Raw genomic sequence first — 17,728 nt, forward strand, 5'->3', positions numbered from 1 at the left:
TTTCTTTATTTTTCATTACTAATTCCCCATTGCTATTCTTGAAGGAGCCACAAGAACACAAGAAAACAGGCCACCTAGCCCTTCAAGTCTGTCCCACTATTCAATATGACCATGGTGATCTTTACTGGCCTCAAATCCTTCGTGTCAGATCCTCACAGCGCTCAGTTCCACAATCTTCCGGAAACTGTATCTGCTTCCACAACCCTACTTACATTTTCTTTATATTTTATATTTCTCTTCTTTCATTTTCAATTTTTTCTTGTACTTTTACAAACCATTATGATTTCTTATTAGTTTACTCCTTCTACTTCCCCTTTCAGTCATCCTTTATGGATTTCTCAAATTTTCCCAATAGTTTGCCTGTAATTAACTTTTGCAAGATTGTAAGTCTTTTCCTCAATTTGATGCTATTTTCTTTTGTTAGCTGCATTTGAAACCTCCTTCTCATATTTCATTATACCTCAAATGAGTAAATTTTATTAAGAATTAAAATGTTTCCTTAATTATTTCCACTATTTATTAGCCATCTTCCTTTTTAATCTATTTCTGTTAAACTTAGGCAACTCCATTCTGATACCTTTAAAGATTGCTTTCATTTGTGTTTAGTATATTAGTTTCAGATTTAGTTGCTCATTCTCAAACTGAACATGAATGTTGTCATGATATGATCATTCTTTCCCAGAAGATCCTTTAATGTAAGTCATTAATCCTGCTTTATTGTGCATGAACAAATCTGAAATAACCTGTTCCCTTGTTGGTTCTAAGCAGTTGACCCAAATACACTTCATTAACCAATGCTCAAGACTACTTCCTTTTCCTAATTTGATTCTAAGACATTCAAGTATAAGCTGCCTTGTAATGTGATTGCCACAAGGAGGCCTCTATATACTCCCAACAAGAACTTCTGCCATTTCTATTCAAAGTGATTATATATCTTGACCTACCAAGTTGCAATAATTTTTCACTGCTACATATATTAATCTTATTTTTGTTAACAGAATTATTCCACCTTCTTTTGCATTTTGCTTATTCTTCTGAAAAGTCTAACACTTTATACTATTCAATACTCACCCTTGGTTACCTTGTAACTGTTCTAGGGAAAAGAATAATGAGAGCTAGTAACTTGTAAATAGGGATGTGGATTGTGTTAATGTGGTAACATGGGAACTGCAGATAAAGCTGAGTAGACCATAGCATGCAGCAGCGACAACACGCAAACTTCAGGAAGCTCATTAGTTATGTTTTTAGGATAAGTGCATCTGTCCTAGGGGGAGCGTTTGCTACTGTTGTTCAGAAGAATTTAAACTAATGTGGCAGGGGGATGGGAACAAGTGCAGAGAGACAGAGGGGTGTAAAATGAGGGTAGAAGCAAAAAGTAGTAAGGTGAAAAGTAAAAGTCGCAGGCCGGCAAATCCAGGGCAAAAATCAAAAAGGGCCACTTTTCAACAGAATTGTATAAGGGCTAAGAGTGTTGTAAAAGCAAGCCTGGAGGCTTTGTGTGTCAATGCAAGGAGCATTCGTAACAAGGTGGATGAATTGAATGTGCAGATAGTTATTAATGAATATGATATAGTTGGGATCACAGAGACATAGCTCCAGGGTGACCAATGATGGGAGCTCAACATTCAGGGATATTCAATATTCAGGAGGGATAGACATGAAAGAAAAGGAGATGGGGTGGCATTGCTGATTGGAGAGAAGCTTAACGCAATAGAAAGGAAGGACATTAGTCAGGAGGATGTGGAATCGATATGGGTAGAGTTGCATAACACTAAGGGGCAGAAAACTCTGGAGGGAGTTGTGTACAGGCCACCCAACAGTAGTACTGAGGTTGGGGATGGCATTAAACAGGAAATTAGAAATGCGTGCAATAAAGGAACAGCAGTTATAATGGGTGACTTCAATCTACATATAGATTGGGTGAACCAAATTGGTAGGGGTGCTGAGGAAGAGGATTTCTTGGAATGTATGCGGGATAGTTTTCTGAACCAACATGTCGAGGAACCAACTAGAGAGCAGGCCATTCTAGACAACGTATTGAGCAATGAGTAGCAATCTTGTTGTGCGAGGCCCCTTGGGTAAAAGTGACCATAATATGGTGGAATTCTTCATTAAGATGGAGAGCGATATAATTAATTCAGTAACAAAGGTTCTGAACTTAAAGAAGGGTAACTTTGAAGGTATGAGACGTGAATTAGATAAGATAGACTGGCAAATGATACTTAAAGGGTTGACGGTGGATATGCAATGGCAAGCATTTAAAGATCGCATGGATGAACTACAATAATTGTTCATCCCAGTTTGGCGAAAGAATAAATCAGGGAAGGTAGTGCACCCATGGCTGACAGGGGAAATTAGGGATAGTATCAATTCCAAAGAAGAAACATACAAATTAGCCAGAAAAAGTGGCACACCTGAAGACTGGGAGAAATTCAGAGTTCCAGAGTTCAGCAGAGGAGGACAAAGGGCTTAGTTAGGAAAGGGAAAAAAGATTATGAAAGAAAGCTGGCAGGGAACATAAAAACTGACTGTAAAAGCTTTTATAGATATGTGAAAAGAAAAAGATTGGTTAAGGCAAATGTAGGTCCCTTACAGTCAGAAATAGGTGAATTGATTATGGGGAACAAGGACATGGCAGACCAATTGAATAACTACTTTAGTTCTGTCTTCACTAAGGAGGACATAAATAATCTTCTGGAAATAGTAGGGGACCGAGGGTCTAGTGAGATGGAGGAACTGATGGAAATACATGTTAGTAGGGAAGTGGTGTTAGGTAAATTGAAGGGATTAAAGGCAGATAAATCCCCAGGGTCAGACAGTCTGCATCCCAGAGTGCTTACGGAAGTAGCCCAAGAAATAGTGGATGCATCAGTGATAATTTTTTCAAAACTCTTTAGATTCTGGATTAGTTCCTGAGGATTGGAGAGTGGCTAATGTAACTCCGCTTTTTAAAAAAGGAGGAAGAGACAAACCGGGGAATTATAGACCGATTAGCCTGACATCGGTGGTGGGGAAAATGCTGGAGTCAGTTATCAAAGATGTGATAACAGCACATTTGGAAAGCGGTGAAATCATCGGACAAAGTCAGCATGGATTTGTGAAAGGAAAATCATGTCTGACAAATCTCATAGAATTTTTTGAGGATGTAACTAGTAGAGTGGATAGGGGAAACCAGTGGATGTGGTATATTTGGATTTTCAAAACACTTTTGACAAGGTCCCACACAGGAGATTAATGTGCAAACTTAAAGCACACGGTATTGGGTGTATGGTATTGACGTGGACAGAGAATTGGTTGGCAGACAGGAAGCAAAGAGTGGGAATAAACGGGACCTCTTCAGAATGGCAGGCAGTGACTAGTGGGGTACCGCAAGGCTTAGTGCTGGGACCCCAGTTGTTTAAAATATATATTAATGACTTAGATGAGGGAATTAAATGCAGCATCTCCAAGTTTGCGGATGACACAAAGCTGGGAGGCAGTGTTAGCTGTGAGGAGGATGATAAGAGGATGCAGGGTGACTTGGATAGGTTAGGTTAGTGAGCAAATTCATGGCAGATGCAATTTAATGTGGATAAATGTGAGGTTATCCACTTTGGTGGCAAGAACAGGAAAACAGATTATTATCTGAATGGTGGCCGATTAGGAAAAGGGGAGGTGCAACGAGACCTGGGTGTTATTGTACACCAGTCATTGAAAGTGGGCATGCAGGTACAGCAGGCAGTGAAAAAGGCAAATGGTATGCTGGCATTCATAGCAAGAGGATTCGAGTACAGGAGCAGGGAGGTACTACTGCAGTTGTACAAGGTCTTGGTGAGACCACACCTGGAGTATTGTGTGCAGTTCTGGTCCCCTAATCTGAGGAAAGACATTCTTGCCATAGAGGGAGTACAAAGAAGGTTCACCAGATTGATTCCTGGGATGGCGGGACTTTCATATGATGAAAGACTGGATTGACTAGGCTTATACTCTCCGGAACACTCAAACACACTTGTGGAACACTGCAGGTCGGGCAGCATCCGTGGAAAAGATCAGTCGACATTTCGGGCCGGAACCCTTCATCAGGACTGTAGAGGGAAGGGGAAGAGGTCCTACACAGAAGGTGGGGGAAGTCCTCTACTGCCATGATGAGGCTAAACTCAGGTTGGAGGAGCAATACCTCATATACCGTCTAGGTTGTCTCCAGCCCCTTGGTATGAACATAGAATTTTCCAACTTCCAGTAATTCCGTCTCCCTCCCTTCTCCTATCCCTATGTCACTCTGCCCCCTCCCCCAGCTGCCTATTACCTCCCTCATGGTTCTGCCTCCTTCTACTACCCATTGTGTTTTCCCCTATTCTTTCTTCACCCTTCCTGCCTATCCCCTCCCTGCCTCCCTTCCCCCACCCCTTTATCTTTCCCCTTATTGGTTTTTTACCTGGAACCTACCGACCTTCTCCTTCAAACCCTCCCCCCACCTTCTTTATAGGGCCTCTGCCCCTTCTCTCTACAGTCCTGACGAAGGGTTCCGGCCCAAAACGTCGACCGATCTTTTCCACGGATGCTGCCCGACCTGCTGAGTTCCTCCAGCATGCTGTGAGTGTTGCTTTGACCCCAGCATCTGCAGATTATTTTGTGTTATACTCTCGGGAATTTAGAAGATTGAAGGGGGATCTGATTGAAACGTATAAAATTCTAAAGGGATTGGACAGGCTAGATGCAGGAAGATTGTTCCCGATGTTGGGGAAGTCCAGAACGAGGAGTCACAGTTTGATGATTAAGGGGAAGCCTTTTAGGACCGAGATAAGGAAAAACTTTTTCACACAGGTAGTGGTGAATCTGTGGAATTCTCTGCCACAGGAAGCAGTTGAGTCCAGTTCATTGGCTATATTTAAGAGCGAGTTAGATATGGCCCTTGTGGCCAAAGGGATCAGGGGGTATGGAGAGAAGGCAGGTGCAGGGTTCTGAGTTGGATGATCAGCCATGATCGTACTGAATGGTGGTGCAGGCTCGAAGGGCCGAATGGCCTACTCCTGCACCTATTTTCTATGTTTCTATATTTCTATGTTCCCGTTTTGCATTGTATTCTGGTGTTGCACATTTATTATGTTAATTAAGGTAACTAATCACATAAGGGGGTAAGATAAAAGCGAAGGGAATAAAGTACGTATTCGTGCTTTGTTCATTGCAGTTTATAGTAGCTGGGGGCTGGCGGGTATCGTATCTTTTGCTGATCACTCAGTTACATTTAACTTACGTTTCATTGCTTCAAGATTGTACGTCTGCTAATTGCTAATAAAGGAACAAATACATATCCTCGACTTTTGGAGCAACCACCATTGGCGTGAGGGGGCATCATGTAAATGTAACAAATCCGTAGGGTCGCAGGCATCCACAGTTGCTTTGGTTTGGCTGCTACAGTGCAAGAGTATTTAATAGAATATTTGTAATGGAAAATTGGTTTTGCTTTTGAACCTGTGGAAAATCACTTTATTCTGTAACCAGAACCCTCGTTTGTTACTTAATTAAATCTTCCTGTAACCACCATTCTGTTATCAAAATGTAATTTTACAAGTAATTGCGCCAACTGAGAATGTAAAAGCTGTACCAAACACATTCTTAGGTAAATAAAGTACCCATTATTTCAAACAGCAATTCTGTCTGTCCTTTCATTCAACTCCTACATAATCAAGCCCCTGTAGTAGCAATTAGACCATACCTATTTATTTCTGTCTATGCCACCAACTCATCCGTCTTAATGTGTATGCTATGTGTATTCCGATAAAGAACATCTATATTTATTACTTTAGCAGCTTCTACTTAGGCACTAATTATAGATGCACTCTTTCCTTTGTTGTCACACCCTAGTTACCCAAATGGTTTAGCTATAACTTTCTAAACTTCCCAAACTTCCCATATTTAACTGTTCTCTCCATTGATAGCACATTGATCACAAAATAGAAAACTGAGTCAGCCAAGTGTACAGTTCCTCCTTTTGAAAGGAAGTGGGAGTAATACCGATATTTTCATTTTAATGTTCTCATGAAAGAGAAGAACACCTTTCAATCGATCCTGTCTGCACTGACTATTCCCAGAGCTGGAACCAATGCAGTCAAATTTTTCATTGATAACTTGGAATCCGAAATCGTATTTTCAAAATGTGTGGGTGAAGATATCAGCTCCATCATGGGCAGTAGTCTTGTGGTACTCAGGGAACATCTTCAAGGAGTGATGCCTCAAAAAGACGGCGTTCATCATTACCCCAGGTTGTGCGCTCTTCTCATTGCTATCATCAGGAAGAAGATACGGAAGCTGAAGGACACACACTCAACGATTCAGGAGCAGCGTCTTCCCCCTCTTCCATCTAATTTCTGAACGGACAATAAACCCATGAACACTACCTCACTAGTTTTGTTTTAATTCTATTTTTGCACTACTTATTTAATTTAACTATTTATAAATAAATACTATATATACTTATTGTAAGTCAAGTTTTTTATTATTGTGTATTGCATTGTATTTCTGCCACAAAGCAACAAACTTTGCAGCATATGCTGATGATATTAAACCGGATTCTGATTCTGAAATAGAGGAACAATGTGATTTAAGACAATATGCAAATAGATAAATTAGTTCCACTGCTTATAAATTAATGGATTTGGTTGGGAAAATGAGTTTGCCTATTACTTAAAATGAATGAGTCTGATTTGCAATAGCAATGTAGAAGTACAGAGATGCAAACCACTGTAATTTATGTTAATTATGCCATAAAGGTAGCAGCCAGACAGGTAGAACTGAAAAGTTAGTTAGCATGCACTGAATACTAGTTGGGATGCACCTTATATGTTTACTCCAGTTGTGTGATGCCCTGATTCTGTTCTGCATGCAAGCTGTGGCAAAGAAACCGTTACATCTCAACTGATTACAAGGAACCAAATTGTAAACAATGTAAAAGGAAGTGAGCTTATTGTTTTTTTTCCAATATCGGAAACAGCAGCAAATTGAAATATATTTGGAATTAGCACGGAATGATTGTTGGCTGTGTCGTAGCAAGGGCCATGGAGCTGAGGCTTGTATGGTGGTAGATTGGAAACTGACTCGGTGGTTTTCGATGAAATCACCCTGGGCAGCATGCGGATAAAGGTGACAATGGTGGGTAGTGTGGAAGGTAAAGGGTGCTGGCAGACAGGTTATGAATGCTGGGTGGTATGTAATGGGCAGTGGGTTGCGATTGTTGGATAATGGGCTCTGTAATTGATTTTGAAAGATACGTTATGGGTTGGGGTAGTGAATATGGGAGTGGATAATGTACGTTGGGTAATGCACCAGGGCAGGCCTTAGTGAGATTGATTCCTGGGATGGCAGGACTTTCATATGATGAAAAACTGGATCGACTAAGCTTATACTCGTTGGAATTTAGAAGATTGAGGGGGGATCTTATTGAAAGATATAAAATCCTAAAGGGATTGGACAGGCTAGATGCAGGAAGATTGTTCCCGATCTTGGGGAAGTCCAGAACGAGGGGCCACAGTTTGAGGATAAAGGGGAAGCCTTTTAGGACCAAGATTAGGAAAAACTTCTTCACACAGAGAGTGGTGAATCTGTGGAATTCTCTGCCACAGGAAACAGTTGAGGCCAGTTTATTGGCTATATTTAAGTGGGAGTTAGAGATGGCCCTTGTGGCTAAAGGGATCAAGAGGTATGAAGGGAAGGCTGGTACAGGGTTCTGAGTTGGATGATCAGCCATGATCATACTGAATGGCGGTGCAGGCACGAAGGGCCAAATGGCCTACTCCTGCACCTATTTTCTATGTTTCTATGTTTCTATGCTGATGATTGCATTGGATGCGTTGCCTGGCTACTGAAATAATGAAGAAGGGTCTCAGCTTGAAACATCAATTGTTTACTCATTTCCATAGATGCTGCCTGACCTTCTGAGTTCTTCCAGCATTTTGCGTGTTTTGTACTGAAATTGTAGTTGGGGATGCATTGGTGCAGCTTGAATACAGACAAGATTGGAAGGATTCATGTTTACGTCCAATAGAGGAGAGCCGATGGGGGTGGATTCAAGGAGTTTTAGTTCCTTCACTTTACCCTGAACGGCTATCAGTGCATGTTTTTATAAGGTACAGCTTATGGGGTTTATGCAGGCCCTACTCTATTTTATCTGGGTTTATCTTTACTTGAGCATAATCTTACTTGTGCCTACCCATATTGCTGGGAACTGCTGACAAAGTAACCCATGGACAGCATTCTGGCTCCTGTCTCTGATGATCGGGGCAGCTGTGACTATGCTGGCCAGATTGTATATTCTATTGGTTGTACACGTTCACTCCTTCGGACTTGTCCATATTATTTCTCTCTTCCCTGAATGTATAATGTCCCCTGTTTCCCTTAGGATGTCTGTTTCAAGGATAGTACCCTCATTATTTGGACGTACCCAGAAATATATTGGAAGCTGCACCCCGTCAACTTCAAGTATCTGTGACTCACTTCTTTCTACTTTCACCATGGAGTGGCTTCAAGTGAAGAAAATTCAGGTCCTTGAATGGCCCAGTCAAGAGTCCTGACCTTAACCCGATCAAACATTTCTGGTGAGACCTCAAAATTGCTGTTCGCCACCGCTCCCCAATTAACCTGGCATCGTTTGTGCAACTTTGAAAGGAAGAATGGAGAAATTGTGCTCCATCACGTTGTGCAAAGCTAATAGAGGCTAATGCAAGAAGACTACTGGTTGTAATAACAGTGAGAGGAGGTTCAACTAGGTACTGAACAGACAGTGATGAATACTTTTGAACTGCTGACATTTGAGTTTTGAATCTTTAGTTTTTCAAGCTTTATAATTTTCCCTGCTTTTTTGCAGAAGCTCTACTGTGAAACCAGGAGCATGTGATTCACAAATAAAAGTTCTCAGTTAAATTGATCAAAGTCACTGGATTTAATACACGCCCCTATCTGGCGTCCTGAACTGTCAGTAATGACCCTCTGCAATTGGTGGCTCCGTCTCACCAATTTAACACAAGTTAACACACAAAAACACTTTACACCGCACGCTGTCAGAGCAGTACTGCCAGGATAATCAAGGACACGACCAACCCAGCCAACACACTTTTCGTCCCTCTTCCCTCCGGAAGAAGGCTCAGGAGCTTGAAGACTCGTACGGCCAGATTTGGGAACAGCTTCTTTCCAACTGTGATAAGACTGCTGAACGGATCCTGACCCGGATCTCGGCCATACCCTCCAAATATCCGGACCTGCTTCTCGGGTTTTTTGCAATACCTTACTTTCCATTTTTCTATTTTCTATTCATGATTTATAATTTAAATTTTTATATTTACTAATTTTTACTGTTTTTAATATTGTTAATATTTAATATTTGTAATCCAGGGAGCGGGAAGCGCAGAATCAAATATCGCAGTGATGATTTATGTTCTAGTATCAATTGTTTGGCGACAATGAAGTATAAAATAAAGTAAAGTAAGTAAAGTTTCATCTCATACATAAATGCACATGCGTGTGCACACACTACTTTTATATCTACCAGTTCAGCGCTCCGTGTTTGTGATATCTCGTGTTCCCAATGTACCCAAACAGATCCGAGTGTGAGTGACAATTTTTAAAAATACTCACCCAATTAGACTGCTAAGATTGCTGGCCACACAAGAGGTCACACGAAGATGTCCCACTTCGGGCACCAAATGTTGTTGATTGAATGAAGTCACTGTAGAAAAGTATTGGTTGATACAAAGCAGCTTCTTTATTCGACAAAACAAGGTACAGCAGTCATCATATGGAGATAATTTTGGCTGAAAAGTCTGGCTGGCACAACGGGGAGTTTAATATTTTATGTGCTAAACATCAAAGGACATGTCCATATTTACAATGTATCGACAATACTTTCTTGGAAACAGCACACAAAATTCACACCTCTCGATTCGCACCATACCACAGATGCCCAAATGAATTTTAATCCGCATTGTCTGGTCTGGGATTCATAGTTTCTAGGAACCCATTGTTCAGAGATGCATTCCAAATTAAATCCACCATACATATCTAGAATCATTTGCTAAATGTAAATGTGCAAAAACCCAGAAACTGCTCTAACAAGCAGTATTAAAACTATGTAAGTGGAAAAATTCTGAAGGCTGTCTTTGAAAAGTGAAATCTTTGACTCATGTACCAGATATAGCTCAGAAGTTCTGGTGCATTTTTGAATCAAAGGGAGATGGAGGGTAATGACAGCAGCAGGATAGTGGGATGTTTTGGATTGCTGTTACAGAATGTTGCCCAGTCAGTATAGACTGAGTGAACTTCTTTTAAAACATGATCCTCATTGAATTCTATAATGTATTATGGACCTGGAGAGAAGAAAGTGAACACACAACTAATATTGAGGTGGGAGGGGAAGGAAAAATGCTGGAAAAGAAGATACTCTGTTCATGAACAAAGAGATCAGGAGAGTCAGAGGTTGAATGTGGAGAGGACTGACAGACTGAAAATTGGGCTTCAGAGGAGACAATAAATAAGAAATGTTAATGATTGGAGTGCAAATGATATGAGTGATCAGATGCTTGATGAGGTGGAGTGGGATGCAGATGTTGTTGGCTATGGATTGGAGTCGGTGAACAGCAATCTAATGTACAGGATACCTGACCCCCACAAGCTCACATGGTCATTTCGTACAACAATCAGTCTAATGTAGATTTACATTGGCCTTAACAATTCTTCTGTACTAAGTCCCTTTAGCACTCAGTTTCCCCAAATTTCAAAAATATATCTACTTCCACCTTAAACTCTCTAGTGATCTGGTCTCCACAACAGTTTGGTTGGAGAATTCCACTCTCTATTTTAAATGACCAACTCCTTATCCTGTAATTACATCTCTTCCTTTAAGATCCTCCCACCAGTGAGGATAAAGGGAAAAAGGGAAAGGCTGGAGACACAAGAGACTGCAGGTGCAGGGAATCTGGGACAAAGATAAACTGCTCGAAGATTTCAAGAGGTCAGATGGAATCTGTGGAGGCAAAGGGACATCAGCCTCAAAGTATAGAGGGAGAACCAGCAGTGTGTAGAAGTGAAAGTGGAGGGTGAGCGGAGGATGGTAGGTGATGCAAAATTTTGACCCTAAAATGTTGACTGTTTCTTCCCCCAACAGCGATTACTCAATCTATAGAGTTCTTCCAGCAGATTGTTTGTTGCATCAAGTAGAAATGTAAGTGGGTGATGGGCAGATATAACCAGGCAGCAGAGGGTAATGTGTCTGGGTATTGGGGGTGAATGTGGAATGATAAAGATAAACTATGAGTGAGAGACTCTGGGTGGACTGGTAGGAGTGGGATTGGAGATAATGGGAAGTGGGTTAACCTGAAATTGGAAAATTCATTATTCCATTGGGCTGTAAGCTACCAAAGCGAAATGTGAGATGTTAACCTTCTACTTTGCATTTGGTCCCATTGTGGCAATGAAGAAATCTGAGAACAAACAGTGTGGGAAGTTGAAATTGCAAGCAACAATAAGGTTAACATGGTGATGTAGACAGAGCAAAGGTACTTTGCAAAATGGTGGCCAAGATTTCACTTGTTCTCACCAATGTAGAGGAGGCCACATCACAGTCTTTTCATTGCATAAAAGAGGGGCAGGCTTTTGCAGAAACAAGGTAGGCTTTTACCATGACTTCTTTGGTCGGCAATCATTTGTGTAAATTGGCTGTAGACCATTGAAAAAATGCAGGCTCTGTAAAGATCAAGTTACCTTTCAATCAGATAGGCAGTGAACATGAAGAAATCTATTCAACCACTCCAGTGGCAGAATCTACACTGATGCTGGAAAGACATGTATGAAGAAATGAAAGAATCTTATGTAGTCTTGCATGCAAATAGACCTCGTTGATAATTCTGACATATCCAAGGTAAGTGCAATATATCATAGAGCAGCCTTGCCTAAATTGTACCAAGGGATTACTTTCAAGGAAGCACAATTGTTGTTCATGTGAAGCCTATGCTTAACCTGCTTGTTCTTAACCTGCACAAATCTGTTTGAACTGCCTTTTAAATCACCTTTTACTCCTAGTTTGTTACCTGTCTGTGGATAACTGCTGCAAATAGGCATGCGCAGTCACCATTTACAGGTGAGTAGATGTTCCTCTGGACATTTGTCTGTTGAAATAAAACATCACCAATCAGCAAATCTGTGCCTTAGGTTACACTGTTCTTTTGAATTCCTGGTGCTGAGTGAAAATCTTAGGAGTTATCCCTTTGACCAGAAGAAATAAGCTGGAAATGATTTTGTTTTTCTTCTTTTTTTGGAAACAAAATGTCCTTTGCTGGCTTATTTCCTTGCTGACTTATGATTGGTTTGTTGAGGACATAAGTGGAAGCAGATGTAGATCATTCTGCCTCACTTGCCTGCTCAGCCATTCAATAAGATCATCACACATCTTCAATGTCAGAACACGTTCCTCCCTGTGCTGACTCCATATCATCTGATTTCCTTGATATCAAAAATCTTTCTGTTTTGAAAATATTTATTGACTGAGCCTTCACAACCACTTTGAGGAGAAAAATTCCAAAAATTCACCAACCTCTCAGGGAAGAAATCACCACATAAAAGGCGATCGAATGTTATACTGTTTATGGAAAGCCAGATAGGTTGCAGAAGAAAGGCTGGTATTCCATCAATAAAACAAAGAGCAACCAAGCACTTAAGAAATACTCAGATGCTACTAAGATTAATCTTGAAGATTAGCAGAAAATAGAAAATCGACTCAAACCTGGGGTCTTATACCTTTGAATAGAATCTGCTTAAGTAAATGAAATAGACCAGAGAAAATGCAGGAATTACCTGGTGATGGAGATACAAACAGTGAACATTTTGCGTTCATCACTGTCCAACAGAATCTTTCATCAGGATGAAAGAACACTAACTCTGTTCCTGTCTTTGTAGGTGCTGCTTGACCTGTTGAATATCTCAAAAAGTGTTCTGTTTAATTGGAGAGGAGAGTGCATTACATTGTTAAGGTGCACAAGCAAAACTAAGCCATCTAATTATTGCAACACACACAAAATTGTGGAGGAACTCAGCAGGTCAGGCAGCAAGTATGGAAAAGAGTAAACAGTTGATGTTTCGGGCTGAGACCTTTCATCTGGACTGGAAAAAAAAGATGAGAAGTTAGAGCAAGAATCTGGGGGGAGGAGAGGAAGAATTATGTACTGAGTCTGCTATGAATCATACCTAAAATAAAATTAAAAATTTTCAAACAACAGATAAATGCATTTGTTTGAGTTTGGCAGTGTTAAATTTGCTGGTCAGATCAATTTTGATTTATCATCTCTTTCACAGCACTGTCAGGAGTTCAGTGCTTTACAGTCTGGCCATACCCAAACTTCTTGTTGCTGCATGAAATCCAGCAAAGTAATTAATGCTAGCTCATGACTACATCTGATGTGTAATCAGCGTATTTCCACATAATGGGAAACATGGTGCTTGTGGCCTTATGTCACGCTGCCATTCCTCAACAATAGCCCAGAAGCAGTGCAAACAAGATTTGAAAATTGCTTCATTAACATCACTCAACAAAAATCCAACAATTACATCAACTGTCCATGATATGTTTACTTTCAAGTTAATTTTTGATATTTTAGAAAAGATGTCAATTGTACTGTTCTCAAGATTGTTAACTCAATATCAAAGAGGATTTTTACATGTTTAATATATCACTGGAAATGTAGCAATTCAGATAGTGCAGCAGTGGACCATTAACCTAGCTTGAACACTCACTTTATTAGCCAAGTCCTGTACCAGCAGCATTCTAACTCAGAGACAAGAACAGTAAATTTTGCATATCAAACAATGCATGCAAAGGTAAGGTCCTCAATGCAGAATTGCCTGAGCTCAGCTGATTGGGAAGCAAACTGGTCTCTTGTCCTGTCATTACATGAGACCTTTATTGGAAATTAACATCAAGCGTTGGGCTTGGGGGAGTCACAATGGTCATCCTTTTTCTTCGAAATGATCATTTTGCAGACAGTTATTTCTAAAAAGTTCATTCTCAACCTCATCACATGAAAGATTCAAGAAACTAATTAGTTAGTTTATTAAGTTCAGGTTGAAATTCAAATTTAGTAGTCTGTTAACCATGCACATGTATACAGCTAAATGAAACAGTGTACCTCTGAGGCCAAGGTGTAAAACACAGTATAATCACACACAGAGCAAACAGCACATATAGTCACAAAAATAATATTAGCTCAGGTCCCTAAGTAGCATGGCCTGAAGATGATTGAAGGTGCATGGGATATTGTCCTGGAGCCACTTCTCTTGAGGAACAGGAATGCAGCAGTTCCTCATCTGGTGCTAGTTTCAAATGGTTCAATTTAATATCAGAAAATGTATACAGTGTGCAACCTGAAATTCCTACTCTTCACAGACATCCACGAAACAAGAAACCCCATAGAATGAATGATAGAAACATGATAAACCCTGAAGCCTCTCCCTCCCTCCTCCCAGATACAAGCCGCAGCTTGTCTTCCAGTAAGCTAACACTGGAGACGGGAGAGCCGGCCTGCAGAGGCCAGACTCAGCCCGGCATGATCCCAGTGCATCCATCGTGCCTCTGTCCTTTCCCACACTGGCCCTGGAACCACCTCTTCTGGGTGGTTTCAACAAATGACACAGCGGCATGAGGATCTGGTGTGCACAACAACTGAGGCTAAGCAGCTACCCCGCCATTGGTGTCATCAATGAACTGGACTTGCAGTCCGTACTTCACCAATGTCCAACGGGGTCTTATGATCACAAGAAAAATTTGCATCATTTGTTGGACCCAGAGAGGCCGCTGCCGCCAAGCGGGCTACCATCTTACCGAATGTCACTTTGTCACATGTACCAAGGTACAGTAGAAAACACTGAGATACATATACAGTAGACTATACTGTCACATCAGTACATCGAAATAGTACAGAGGAAAATCAATAACAAAATACAGTATAAAGTGTAACAATTAGAGAAGAAGTGCAGTGCTGGCAGATAATAAGGTGCAAGGCCCTGACCAGGTAGATTCTGAAGTCAAGAGTCTATCTTATCGTACAAGAAATAGAGATGAAAGTTAAATCCTCAGGGGAAGAGAGAAACGTTTTTATTTTGATGTCACATTTCCCAGTTTTTAATTTAATAAATATGGCAAGTAACTTTCTGCCAAAAATCCACTATTTACTATATGTAACAGCTTATCACGTCCTTCAGGAATGGCACAAGGTGTTTCATATTCAAAAACTTACTGTGAGAAGCAATGAATGAAATTTTATTGTAAGAACGGCAAATAATTTGTGTGGTAGGTATGTTCTTTCTTATTTCAAGGATTAGTTCAAGACGAGAAAATCTTGCTTCAGATATGGTGAAGATTATATCTAGAATATTGTGTACTGTCTGGTATCCCGATATAAGGAAGTGTATACTTGTTAAAGATGGACAGCCATCAAGTTTACAAGATTAAGTCATGGGTGGCAGGTTTATTGTATAAAGACTTAGAAGAGCTAATTTCATTAAAATCATTCCTTCCTGTTCATCAGCATAGAAGCAAAGTTGATGTTTATGATAGCTGGGTTGTCTAGAACCAATGTTTGAGAGAGGTTGTCCGAGAGAGGTTAGAGATGAATGGCTAGACTGGATTGAGCTGACAGGAAGGCAACAGTGACTCAAATAACCATGCGTTACAACAGTGGTGTGCAGAAGAACACGCAACATGTTGAACGTTGAAGCGGATGTACTACAACAGCAGAAGACCACCAACATACTCTCTGTGGCCACTTTATAAGATACAGGAGATACCTACTAAAGTGGCCAATGAGTGTATATCCTTTATTTCATTTTCATTTCATTCACAATAAGTTTCTCCAAATGGTTAACAGATTAAAAAGCCAATGAAGATAAACTTTTCTTATTATTGTTCCAATTCACCGATGGAAAAAAACGTTTGAAATTTGTTCTTCCTGTCCTTGGCTCTAACCATAAAGTATGCCATGGAAGAAAGCTATTTTCTTTCCAATTTTATTAATGAAACACTCTGGTTCTGTTGGCTGCATAAGTCTAGGGAAGACAATCTCTGGCCCTGCCAAACATCTGAGATTGAGGTGCGAGCACACCCTGAAACCCCGTTTGTGTGGAGGCTGCATGATTTGTTACTCGGTTACAAATAAGTACCATGAAATAACAGACAGTACATCACATACAATTAAACGATTTAACTTTATAATTCTTAATTTGACTAAAGTGTTAGTAAGGGAAAAGCAAAAAAAAAAGAAAAGGGCCCATTTTGTTGAAACAGTTGAATGTGCACAAGTTGGAACTATGGTTTATCCTTCACTGATCCTCCTTCGATCTCCCTGGGCTTTGTCTGATCATGACCCCTCTCCGGGTCGTGTCCTATGACTTCTTCTCTCCGGCATCTTCTCCCTTCATCTCCCACAAAAGGCCCAGCTCACATTGATGTCAGGCAGACAACACAAAAATACACACCCTTCATTCGATGGCTCACAATCCAAAGCACCTGTTTTCTCTAGCCATAACCCAAGCACTGCTTCTACAGAAATACCATTATGTTAGCAGTAAAACCTTTCCCAGGGTGTTACACTGACATTTTAATGGAGATACAGTGCATACTAGGTCCTTGTGGCCCTTCGAGCCACCCCACCGAGCAATTCTCCCCAATTTAACCCTAGCCTAACCATGCGTCAATTTACAAATTTACTTACCTTCAGATAACTGGTATGTCTTTGGATTGTGGGAGGAAAACCCACAGAGTCACAGAGAGAACATACAAACACCTTACAGGCAGCAGTGGGAATGGAATCTGTCGTCTGTACTGTAAGGTGTTGGTCTAACCACTACACATCCATGCTGTCTAACATACATATATACACATTGACTTCACTTTTTCAAACGGCTCTGTGGCGTGCAATTTCCAAAGCTATGATTGTCCAAAATGGACAGCATTTTGGGTCTTAAAAAGATATTTCAAGATCCTGAAAAGAGTAACAGCTTAATTCTTCAGAGAGATGGCTATTCCCTCAGAAGGATGAAGCTAGAAAACCACACAGTCCAATCATACCTGTTTTATCTTCATATCCATGTCAGGATCAACAATATTTTTATTCTTCGGTAATACTTTGATAATAAGTGTACTTTGAATCCTTGAATTGTCATTCTTTCCATGTTGGTCTCCGTCCTTGGCTTGCGTTCAGTTTCTGAAACAAAGGACAACAGCTGTCAATGGCGAAGTGTTGAGTCAGACTGTGGTAGGCCACTGTTTCCAGTGATTGAACTACCCAGCACCAGGACAGACAAGGCACTGAACCTGAGACCTCAGTGGCCTATTTGGCTAAGTAGCTGGTGCATTTACTCACTCAGCCATATGTCTTTAAATTTCATTTTGTTCTGACACAATTCATGCTGTTAGATGAAATTGGAATGTAAATAGTTTGCAAATGACAGAAAAAATTGCTTTGTCTGATGAACAGTTCAGTCGGACAACAGTGCAAAAGAAATTGAGTATTTATAACTTAAATATTCATAAACGTCACCAATGACAAAATAATGTCTCTGCTTCTATGATTCAAACAATTCATAGCACAAATCTTTATATGAGGGAATATTTGGAACTTACATATTCATTATAGCTGACAGAAAAGTACTGTTATTATTGTAAAGGAATTGGTTTTTTGTTAAGTTCAAACACTGAAAATGAATGTATTTTTTA

This window comes from Mobula hypostoma, chromosome 21 (genome assembly GCF_963921235.1).
Source record: "Mobula hypostoma chromosome 21, sMobHyp1.1, whole genome shotgun sequence".
NCBI lineage: Eukaryota > Metazoa > Chordata > Chondrichthyes > Myliobatiformes > Myliobatidae > Mobula > Mobula hypostoma.